Source organism: Peromyscus californicus, unplaced genomic scaffold (assembly GCF_007827085.1).
Source record: "Peromyscus californicus insignis strain IS unplaced genomic scaffold, ASM782708v3 Scaffold_8__1_contigs__length_139910024, whole genome shotgun sequence".
Taxonomy (NCBI): domain Eukaryota; kingdom Metazoa; phylum Chordata; class Mammalia; order Rodentia; family Cricetidae; genus Peromyscus; species Peromyscus californicus.
In genome coordinates, this window is record NW_026294606.1 from 108805058 (window position 1) to 108814787 (window position 9730).

A 9730-nucleotide genomic window follows, 5' to 3' on the forward strand; every position below is an offset into this window, starting at 1 on the left:
GTATAAAGAAGTATTGTTGGTAGATCTTTGAATGTTTGATAAAATTGGTATTTTTTTAAAGCTAAATGTTTACTTGCTACTCCAATCTCCTCATTTGTTATGTGTCTGTTATGACCTTGACTTCTTCTTGGTTTAATTTTGGTGGTTTGGCTGAATCTTCAATTTTATCTATTTCTTTTAGGTTTTCCAGCATAATGGACTCAGGTTTTGAATTTCTCTGGTGCTTGTTGTAACATTCCCCTGTTCATTTCTGACTCTGTTAATATGAGTCTTCTTTTTCTTTCTTTTGGTTAGTTAGGCCAAGTGTCTGTCAAACTTGTTTATCTTCCTAAAGAACCAACTGCCAGATTTATAGATTCCTTATATTGTTTTCTTTGTTTCTATTTCATTAATTTATGTTCTGATTTTTGTTTCTAGCTGTTGATTGGGTTTGGATTTTGTTTGTTCTTGTTTTTCCACATTTTTAAGTTCCAAATTTTGAGGTCACTCATTTGTGCTCTTTCTCATTTTCTTATGTAGGTACTTAGAGCTACAAATTTCCCTTCTAAGGCTGCTTTCAATTTGTCACAGATGTGCTGTTACAGAGTGTTTTCATTTTCATTTAGTTCCAGGAAATTTTTTCTTTCTTTCTGTATTTTTTCTTTGACCCACTCATTCAGTGATGAGGCATTTAATCTCCATTAGTTTGTGTATTTACTAGAGATTTTTTTGCTGTTAATTCTTTTTATTGCATTGTTGTCAGATAGAATACAATGAGTGATTTTGATCTTTTTGAATTTGCAAAGACATTTTTGTTTCCCAGGGTGTGGTCTGTTTTAGAAATGCATTCTTGTGCTGTTGAATAGAATGTGTAATCTTTGGTGTTTGTGTGGAATATTCTGTAGGCATCGGTAAAATCTGTTGAATGTATGATGTCAATTAATTCTGATGTTTCTGTTTATTTTTTGTCCAAATGATTTGCCTATTGGAGAAAGTAGAGTATTAGAATCACCTGTTATTTATAGATTGATATTAATCTGCAATGCATAAAAACAGTACTACATTTTTCTTTTAATGAAATTGGATGTACCAGAGCTTGGTGAACCTATGTTTAGAGTAATAATGGCCTCTCAGTTAACTTTTACGTTGATTAGGATGACATGTCCCTCTTTATCTCCTCCAATTAATTTTAGTTTGAAGTCCATTTTCTCAGATATTAGGATAGTGATGCATGCTTGCTTCCCAATCCCATTTGGTTAGAATACTTTGGTCTTTCTTTTTACTCTACAGTGGTGTATATCTTTAAAGGCAAGATGTGGGTTTGTTTGTTTGGTTGGTTGGCTTTTTGTGTTTTGTTTTTGTTTTTTTTTGTAGTCAACAAAATTGGTTTTTGTTTTTTGATCTATTCAATCAACCTGTGTCTTTTGATTGAAGAATTGAGGTAATTGATATTTAAAGTTATTATTGAGATGTGTGTATTAATTATGTTTATGGTATTACTGAGTTTGTGTTCTCAGTGGTACTTTGTGTTTTAATAATCTTGCTTTCATATTTCTTTCCACAGTACTCTGCTATGCTCATTTATCTCTTCAGTCTGAAATATTGCTACCTGTATTGTTTTAAGTTTTAGTTTGTCAGCTATAAATTTTTTAGGTTGTTTATATAGTAGAAAGTTTTTCTTTCTCCTTTAATTATGGCAGATAATTGTGTTGGGTATATTACTGTAGGCTGACCATCACAGTTTTTTAGAACTTGGAATGTATTGCCCAAGGCTCATCTAACTTTCAAAGTTTCCATTGATAAATCAACTGCTATTCTGGTACATTTTCCTTTGCATGTGACTTCTAGTTTTTCTCTTGCAGTTTTCAACACACTTTATTTGTTACATATACTTATCATTTTACCTATATTTGGTAGGGATTTTCTTTTCTAGTTTTGTCTGTTTGGTATTCTATGTGCTTCTTGTATCTGCATGGATATATGTCTCTTTAGTATGGGCAAGTTTTTTTCTATGATCTTATTGAAAATCAACTTGGGATTCTTCTACATTACCTATTCATATAATATGAAGGTTTAAATTTTCCATTGTATCCCATATTTCCTATCTGTTCTTTTCCTTTGTTTAATTATGTTTCCATATTCCTTCATTATTTGCTTTAATTCCTCTGCTGTTGTGGATATCACTCTGTGTGCTGTGAATGTGTTGCTTTGATTTGGTTGATGAATGCTGATTGGCCAGTAGCCAGGAAGGAAGTATAGTATGGGCAGGATGAGCAGGGAGAAGAATTCTGGGAATGGGAAGGCTAGGTGAGAAGTCGCCAGCCAGACACAGAGGAAGCAAGATGTAAAAGTACCAGTAAGCCACAAGGCACAGGGCAACTTAAAGATTAATAGAAATGGGTTAACTTAAAATAAAAGAACTAGATAGCAAGAAGTCTGCCTTGACCATACAGTTTATAAGCAATGTAAGTCCTTGAGTGTTTACTTGGGTCTGAGTGACTGCAAGAGCCAGGTGGACACAGGGAAACTCAACTACACTCTGCTTCATATTTGAATCCTGATATTCTTTTTTCTGCCTAATTCACTTTATTTGTAAGGCTTTCCTTTGTGTTTTATACTTGAAGTATTTGGTTTTTCAATTCCACCTTCATTTCATCTTGAGTCCTCTTCAGTGTTTCTAGCTCCTTCTTGAACTCCATTCTCTGGCCTTGGATTGTCTTTGTCATTTCCATGAGTCCTAACTCTTTCTTCTTAAGTTCATTGAGCTGTTTCTTTGTGTCTTCTTTAGACTCAATTCTTTGATGACGTTTATGATTGTTCTTTTCAATTCTATATCCTATGGTTCATCTAGGTAATTCATATTGGCAAACATTTTTACAGGACTGATAAGTTTTGCAGAGAGGATTCTGGCTTGATCTTTCACATTGTTTGTATTTTGGAGCCTAGTCCTGTAGAGCTCTTTTATTTTTTTCTAAGTTTGACATGGACAGAGGAAGTTCAGGATGAATAGATTATGTGCAGGCATGATGGGTGGGCTTTGAAATGGCATGGATGAAATTAACTCAGGTGGACAGAAAGGACTGGGCTGGATAAATATTGTGCCTCCCATCTAAGCCTGGATTGTGAGGGTAGATTTGGCTCAGTGGAAAAGTTTGGCCTGCCAGAAACCTAGAAATTGGTTTTAGTTCAAAGAGTGGTATCCAGAGTAAACCAGAGCACTGGATATGGGACATAGACTAGATTTGGCATGTTGGGGAGGTTATATGGATAGAGAGGGTCAGGGAGACTCATGAAGTTAGACTCTGGAGAGGAATGTGGAGGATTTGGCTGCTGGAGAAGTGGATGCCTAAAATCTCTGTCTTTAATAAATAATTAAGAAATCCAAGCATACTGCCAGGGCTGGACAGATGCTCATGGGTAACTCAAGAGTGCATTAAACCTTTAAGTCTGACTTTCAGACTCCACACCAGAAAGAGGTTAACACCTGAGTGATGTAACCCAGACTGAGAAAGACAAACATGATATGTACTTACACATAAGTGGATACTAGATGTAAAGCAAAGGATAACCAGACCACAACCCACAGCCCTGGATAAGCTAGGAAATAAGGAGGTCCTTAAGAAAGATGCATGGATCACCTTGGGAAGGGGAAAAAGAGGAGATCTCCATGAGTAAACTGGGGATGGGGGGGCAATAGAGGGTAGGGAATGGGGGATGCAAATATGAGGAAATGGGATGGTCGAGCTGGGGGAGGGATGGATGGGGAGAGCAATGAAAAATATATCTTAATAGACGGAGACATTATGGAGTACGGGGGTGCTAGGAAAATTCCCAGGAATCCACAAGGATGACCTCAGAATAGACTACTAGCAATAGTGGAGAGGGTGCCTGAAGTGGCCTACACTGGTAATCAGGTTGGTGAATATCCTAACTGTCGTCATAGAGCCCTCATCCAGTAACTGATGGAAGCAGATGTAGAGATCCACAACCAAGCACCAGGCTGAGCTCCAGGAGTCTAGTTAAAGAGATAAAAGAAGGATTATATGAGTAAGCATGCAGGGGGTGGGGGTGTCAAGGTCATGATGGGGAAATCTACAGAGACAATTGAAACAAGCTCATAGTAAGTCAAAAACTTTAGACTGACAGTGGTGGAACCTGCATGGAACCAGACTAGACCCTCTGCATACAGGAGACAGTTGCATAGCTGAGTCTGTTTGAGGGGTCCCTGGCACGATGATCAGAATCTATCCCTGATGCATGAGCTGGCTTTCTGAACCCAATTACCTATGGTCAGACACCTTGCTCACCCTTGATGCAGAGAGAGGAGCTTGGTCCTGCCTCAACTGAATGTACCAGGCTTTGCTGTCCCCCCATGGGAAAACTTACTGTGTTGGAGGAGGGGATGGGGGGGGGAAGCAGGGGGGACGAGAGGAGGGATGAGAGGGAGATCTGTAGTTGGTATGTAAAATGAACAAAACTTTTTTAAAATAAAAAAAAGAATAAGAAATGGCCAAGATTTCTCTCTAAACAACATGAGAATTCATTTAATAAATGAGGACTTTGTTTCATTTTGTTCTGCTAGTGATAGAAGTCAAGACCTCAGCACCTCAGTTCAAGTTTCAGCTACTGAGCTACATCTCCAGCAAAGAGACGAAGTGTCTTAACCAACTGTCTCCACAACACCAAACTGTATAGAAAGCTATGAACAAAACACCTGAAATAAATCAGTAGATTATATTCTCAGAAAACAGAATATCAATAAAATACTGGACACCGCTAAAAGGAAATCAAGGAAAAATTCTAGAATTAAAACAACTTATGTAAATAAAAGAAAAACAGTGGAGAAGTTCAACAGCACATTCAATTCGGCAGAAGAAAGGCCAAGTTAGTTGAACTAGTCGGAAGGATACAGAGAGAAAAAGAACTAAAAAGAACAATTACTAAATAAAACCCTGTAGAGCATAATCAAATGACTCATATGCACATAATGACTTCTTAGAGATAGAGAATTAGAAGGAAAGAATGTTTAAATACAGGTGTGCTCATCCCGCAGTGGCGAAGCCAGAGGACAGCTTTTAGGAGTCGGTTCTCCGATTCCACCTTGCATTCAGGTCATTAGGTCTTTGAAGGCTGACGCTTGTGTTAGTACTTTTACCCACCGAGCCATCTCACCACCTCCAAATTGTCTATTTTTGATAAAAGACATTATCCTGCATATCCAAGAGGCTCAGTGTACTTCTGACAGAAAAGAGAGAATAAAAAGAAGAAAGGGAATAACACAGGGAAGAAGGAAGGAAGGAAGGAAGGAAGGAAGGAAGGAAGGAAGGAAAGCTTCCTCAAAAGGATAATGACTCCATCTTATTATAAAGCTGCTGTACCAAGCCAAGAGATATCTTTGAAAGTAGAGAGATGAGGCCCATCATGCTTAGAATACCATAGGTCTATTTCCAGCTAGATAGGACAGGGGGAATTTTTTTAATTTAATATAATTCCTTTATCGATTCTTTGGGAATTTCACATCATGCACCCTAATTCTGCTCACCTCCAAGTCCCCCCACACTCTCCTCTCACCCTGGCAGTGTCTCCACAAGAGAAAAATTTTAAAAAATAAAAACAAAACAATCAAGCAAGTAAACAAACAAACAAAAAATCTCTTCACTCTTCCATCTTTCCTGCCTCTCCAACACCTCTTCATTTGTCCTGGTGGCATTGGGAGCTGTGATGTGTCACACAGTATACCCTTTTTGTCCAATCACCTTTACTTGCAAATATTTATTGCAAGGAGTCATATTGGATTGGTTCAAGGCCTCTGGTTTCTGGTATGCCATCATCACTGGATACTCACTGGTTACCACTGGGTGGTAACCGAGCTGGTTAGTCTGGGTCACTGGGGCTGCCCCTCTCAGGTGAGGGGCAGAGCCAGCTCCCCTATGCCCATGACATCAGGGTCAGTTATCCCTCACTCATGGTGAGGGGTGGGGACATCTCTCCTGAGTGACAAGTGAGATGGGGACCCACCTCTCCCATGAGGGTCCGGTCCTGCTCTTTTGCTGCAGTGTTCAGTGAGGGGCAGGCCAGCTTTTCCAGGGCCAGCAAAGGGCATGGCTGAGTCAGCAAGGCCCTCTGATTTCATCACTTATGGTTCCTATGGCCTCTGAGGTGACACGGGCCACAGACATCAATACAGACCCCAGCTACAGCAGGACCATGGACCCAGACATGGCCCTCAGCTGCAGCTCTGGCCTAGATGACATCCTGGTTCTGGGTGGAAGCACAGGACACTTTGATCAAGATGGCTCTGGTAATGGCATAGCCTGCAGACACCAACAAAGCTTCAGGTTGCAGCCCTAACCCTAGGCTTCAATGTGACCTCTGGTGGCAACATGGGCCTTGAACTTCAACATGCACTTCTGCTGCAGTAGGAGCAGAAACCCAGGCATAGTCCTTGGCATTAGCTGGGTCAAGATGACACCATGGCCCCAGGTGCCCTCAGCAGCCACCCAGATTATTATGGTTGTGGCTGAAACACTGCCCTCAGATACCAACATGGTCACAGGTGGCAGCCCAGACACTAGGCATCCTTGTGGCCTTTGGTGGCAACATGGGGCATGGATGTTGTCCACACAGATACTGACTGTGGTAGGATCAAAGATCCAGACATAGACCTTGGCAGCAGCCTGAGCCTGGATGTCACCATGACATTGGGTGGCAAGCATGCCACCCATATCAGCCTACTTCCTACCACCTTAACTTCTTCAGTTCCACCTCTTTCCACAGAACATGAACCATTCCACTTCTCTTTCTCTCCCGTTTCTCCACCACATATTTGCTCATTATATTGTGCCAGGCAGGCCTGTGGAGTACATATCTTCCCACGAGCCCAGGCCTTGAGGGTCCAGGCTGACTTGTGAGTATCTAGCACCTACCTGAGTGGAATTGCATGAGGTAGACTGTAGATGTCTTCCTGCCAACCAGGGGAAATTTTAATATGCTGAAAAAAAAAACCCAACCAACCAACCAACCAGCCAAACAAACAAAAACAATTATCTACTTCTATACTTGGTTTAACTATCTTTGAAGAAGTTAAAACATTACAAATAAACAAGCATTAAGGCCACTGTCAGGAGTAGACCTGTGTTTACCAGAAATGCTGAAGGGAGTTATTCAGGCTTGAAAGCTAATATTGTTTATTCTAATTATAATTTTTAAGTAAAAATTAAAATAGACAGTCTAAATTAAAGGAAGTATTACAATATTTTAATTGTGAACTACTCTTGGTTTGCTTCTGTGATTTAAAAAATAAAGGTATTTTCCTACCCACAGACCCCCAGCACCAAAGTTTGCAATAGCTTCTATGAGTCTGCCAACCATGTTGCCCAGATCCTCCAGCAAGACCTGGGGGTAGATCCAGGTGATCCTCAGGCCCATGTTCTCAGGAAAAAGCACTGAGGTGATTATAAGAGTCTGGCATTTCCAGATTGCTGAGAAGAAGTGCCTGGTCATCAAGTATGCCAAAGATTTGCTCTATAGCAGCAGCTTCTCCACACACAAACAGAACATCATAGGTGCACTGCAGGCCTCTCTGCTCCAGGATGTGGCCCAGAAAGCCCTGGGTGTGAGTGTATTGGCATGGATGAAGGGCAATTTTTCTCTGACATCATGGAATTCTAAAAGTGATGGCCAATGCAGACAAGACAGTTGTAGTCTCAAGTTTCTCTAGTCCCTCCCAGCCCCCTCACGGTCCAGACAAATTTCTTTCACCTGTGGACCTGCAGCCTCTCAGACCCAAGTAAACACACAGAGGCTTATATTATTTACAAAGTGTATGGTCTATGGCAGGTCTCTTGCTAGCTAGCTCTTATATCTTAAATTAAACCATTTCTATTAATCTATGTTTTGCCACGTATTCAGTGGCTTACCAGTCTGCTGGCATGTTGTTTCTTGGGCAGACTCCACCTTTCTCTTTCCTGTCTCTCTCCTTGGATTTCCTGCCTACCCCTAAGCTGCCTTGCCATAAGCAAAAGCAGCTTATTTATTCACCAATGGGAACAACATATATTCACAGCATACAGAACAACATCTCCCAGCAGACAGTGATTGTGGCAGCACTAGATGGAACCTTGTAGAGGGAGGCTTTCAGCAGCATTTTGAACCCAGTGCTCCCGACTGAGAGTGTAGTGAAACTGACTGTCCCATGTATGGAGTGCTTTGGAGGAGCCACCTATACCAAGAGGCTGGTGTAGCATGAATCTTAAAGAGTCTTATTAATAAAATCAAATCTGAGGCCAGTTATTGGGGTGAATACTGGAAGATCAGAGAAACAGAACAAGCCACAGCTAACCTCACCTGGCCAACTTCTCAGCTGATCTTGTTTCCTCAGACTGGAAGCCTCTGTGTCCTCATATCCAAGTGGATCTCAGCTGAACTGTGCTGCTCAAAGCCTAAAAGCTTAACCAGCCAAATGCTTAACCAGCCAAATGTTTCTAGTTTCTGGTCCTCACGCCTTATATACCTTTCTGCTTTCTACCATCACTCCCTGGGATTAAAGGCTCGTTTTTCTGGGATTAAAGGCATGAGTCACCATGCCTGGCTGTATCCTTGAACACATGGATTTCTGCCTCTGGAATGCTAGGATTAAAGGCATGTGCTACCACTGTCTATCCTAAGTATCTAGTGGCTTTTCTGTTCCCTGACCCCAGATAAGTTTATTAGGGTACACAGTATTTTGGGGAACACAATAGCACCACAGGCTGGACCTGGAGAAAGAGGTGGAGGTGATTGGTGGAGGAGACAACTACCACTCTATGTGCCCTCTATGCTCCTTTAAGCAGTCCAAGGTCTAGTCTTCTGGGCCAGACAGCAAAGAGAACAGTCCAGTGCTGGGACAGCCTGGAGATGCCTCAGCTGTCAGGAAGCTCTTTGTCCCTCACCAAGTCCTACAGTACAATTCTGTCAGTTGAGATGAGGCCTGCCAGCTCCTATTCCAGTGCGACTCTCAGAGAGCAGGGCGTGGGGGTGGGGGACTGGGACTGCTGTGCCTAATGAACACCGTGCCCTGGACAGCCTCATCCACTTGTCACAGCCTTTTTTAATTCCCTTCTTGGTTGCTTGAGACGCCTCACCCCAGACTTAACCCAATCGCTGCTTGGTGGTTAGAGTCTGACATTCAGCCAAAGGTGAGGACAGAGCCAATGGTGTTGTGACATTGGTGGTGCTTCCTTCTTAGTGGCTTTCCCTGCTGGGTTTCAGTCTCACAGAGCCCCACTCAGCCACTTACCATGCCCTCTCACAGCCCTCCCTTTGTGCTGAAGCCTGACCTAGGTTCCTGCAATGGCCTTAAGAACCAGTCTTTACATGTGTGACTCTGGTCTTGCTCTGTTCAGAGCCTCAGCCCCCTGACTGAGCTCTGAGTGAGAGCCTGTGCTTCCTGTGCTACATTTTATAAAATGAACATTTAACATTAAAGTTTGCTACTTGATGAGGAGAAAAGATAAAGGTATAAAACAGTAGTAGTAAATTGATTTTGATGGGCAATAAAGTTGTAAAAATCAAAAAATAATTTGCATTTGATTCAATTAACATTGATTCAAAGTTAGTTGTTATATGTTACAATGTCAGTTATGATCTCTGGGGTAACCACTGGAAACAAATGCTAAACTGTCAAGAGAAAAAGAAATGAGAAAAGAATTAAAATGTTGCATACAAAAAACAAATTACACACATTAAAGCCAAGTGGGAGAACCTGAAGAGC

At 41.4% G+C, this 9730-nt stretch overlaps 1 pseudogene; it reads left to right on the top strand.

Annotated features, from left to right (window-relative positions):
• The first annotated feature begins 6198 nt into the window (after window positions 1–6198).
• LOC128104577 (thymidine kinase, cytosolic-like) lies at window positions 6199–8939 on the top strand (annotated as a pseudogene).
• The last annotated feature ends 791 nt before the right edge of the window (window positions 8940–9730 follow it).